Source organism: Sardina pilchardus, chromosome 4 (assembly GCF_963854185.1).
Source record: "Sardina pilchardus chromosome 4, fSarPil1.1, whole genome shotgun sequence".
Lineage (NCBI taxonomy): Eukaryota > Metazoa > Chordata > Actinopteri > Clupeiformes > Clupeidae > Sardina > Sardina pilchardus.
In genome coordinates this window covers 39,784,649-39,787,148 of record NC_084997.1, presented here as the reverse complement: position 1 = coordinate 39,787,148, position 2,500 = coordinate 39,784,649, and the positions used below count along the sequence as shown (strand labels likewise).

Below are 2,500 nucleotides of genomic sequence, written 5' to 3'. Positions count from 1 at the left end.
ATGCTGTTAGCCGTGATGCTGTTAGCCGTGATACTAGCCGTGATGCTGTTAGCCGTGATGCTGTTAGCCGTGATACTAGCCGTGATGCTGTTAGCCGTGATGCTAGAAGCTGCAGTCCTTCTGCTGTTAGCCGTGATGCTGTTAGCCGTGATACTGTTAGCCGTGATGCTGTTAGCCGTGATGCTAGAAGCTGCCAGAGAATGTCTAATAAGGGGAGAACTGCCACTGTCGTTATACTTCAGGTTTTGAAATGGTTGCAGTTCCACGCTGGTTCCATTAGAGGCGCTACATTTGGAGTGCAGAATGCATGGCGGTCAATGGAGCAATACCCCTCAAAATCCGCTTTTCTCAAAATATAATTTTTTGTCAATGAATTTGAATGTAGTTTTCGAAAGGGGATGCAAAGAAATTACGTATTGCGTGGTGTTTGATTTTTTTGAGTCACTTGTTTGCTTTAAAACGTCTTTTAAAATGTAAATGACGTCATATACTCAAGCTTCATTAGCAGAATGCTAGCGTGGTATGGGCAACAACAACTCAACCTGTAAGAAATCGGAAGGACATAAGTACTCGTTCATTCAACTTTTGACCTATAACCTATGTTGAACTTGCAAAAACTACAATCAAATCTGAGATCTCTCAACGACAATTGGGTGAAAGAGCCAACTTTAGCCGTCTAGCTCCACAGGCTCCCATTCATTCTGCACTCAGGCGACCGCCCCCAGTGGAATTTTGGTGGAACTGCAACCAAAAGTCGTTACAATGGGACTTAATAGCGAGTGGCAAGGCTCTCCGTAGACGGGCTCTGAAGCTGCAGTCCTTTTGCTGTTAGCCGTGATGCTAACTGTTGGAACAATAATGTAGCCAGGGCTGCATGATACAGGAAAAACTTCTGAAAACTAGAATGATTAGGGTGATGTAGGGACTGCATTTGTATGATTCTAGAATGATTAAGGTGATATAGGGACTACATTTGTATGATTCTAGAATGATTAAGGTGATGTGGGTGTAACTGATGCCAGCTAGTTAGCTGTGCGTGTCAAACGTTAGTAAACCTCACTCCCCGACGCTTCAAGAGTGCTGCTGGCATGAAAGCTAGTAGCCTGGGCTTTTAGCTGGATTGTTAGCGCGCTCGACTCCCGATCCGAGGTGCTGCTGGTTTGTGGGTTTGAGTCTGGGACTGCATTAGGTTACATAGGGACTGCATTTGTATGATTGTAGAATGATTAAGGTGATCTATTTGTATGAATAGTTATTTGAGCGTGCATGAACCGTCCTTTCTTGAACTATCCTTTCTAGTGATTATTATCAAGCAGAAAAAAATATAGCTTGATATTGATTTAAGTAGCTTGACTATTCCACATGCGCACATTGTGCTGATGAAGCTTGAACGATCATACAGACCTTCTGCCGTTAGCTGGTACCCATGAAGCTAACAATATGAGCATTCATTTGTCCAGTAGGCCAGTATGATGCTAACAGTATGATTGAAGTAAAGCTGCTTTTAGCTGTGATTTAACACGGATGCTAACAGTAATAGCAGAGTAATTCAGCAGAGCAAAACCAGAATCATGCCTGCGATCATCTGCTAGTCATGAGTTGATGTTGCCTCAGTGAAGCTGTTACTGCTAATCTATTAGCTATTATCCTGATTCACACGGTGGCCATTGGGTAAACCACAACGAGGCCACAGGATACACCAATCATGGACTCTGAAGAGGAGGGCTCATCTCGAGGTGCTTGTTGATGACATCAGAGCCGTATATGGAGAGTGTTTAGCCAACTCTAATCATGGGCGCCATGTTGGGTGCCACCATCGGATGGCTCTACAGTGTAACCCTATTATGGGGTTATGTTGAAATTAATACATTATTTTCACTAACAGACACTTTGCTAATATGTACAAGGCCCTTACAGTAATATTCCAGTGTATATTTGCCCTATAGGCAAACAAGCATGGTATTGCCTACATTAATGATGATGTTACTACATTTATCCTGTACAATTAATTATCACAAGTCAAAGAGGGTAATTGACATTCACCTCAGACAATACTGAGTAATATTCACCTCAGACAATGCTGAGTATTATTTACCTCCTTATGACCTTCTATTCCTGTATTTCTCTCTTGTTTGGGCCACAGGCGACACACACACACACACACACACACACACACACACACACACACACACACACACACACACACACACACACACACACACTTGTTTTATTTTTGTCCAATGGCTTCTCACTTCCTGGTCTTGCACTGCAACAGCAGTTGCACTGCACCGACACGCAACAATTGGGCATTTTCTTAAATTTTCTTTTTTTTTATGTTTTTCCATTATTCACTGCACTATGTGAATGGCGAACTGTTGCCATCTAACATGGCATCCACATGACCACCTCAGCACCGATCACATGACAGGATAGCTCAGAACATCTGATTCCCTAGTTGGCCAAACTCTCTTTTTATGGCTCTGAATGATGTCAGTGTACG

At 42.8% G+C, this 2,500-nt stretch overlaps 1 protein-coding gene across 2 annotated transcripts in view; it reads left to right on the top strand.

Annotated features, from left to right (window-relative positions):
- Positions 1–2,500, top strand: part of lrch1 (leucine-rich repeats and calponin homology (CH) domain containing 1) — a 76,766-nt gene that overhangs the window by 59,884 nt on the left and 14,382 nt on the right. The window lies entirely within an intron of this gene.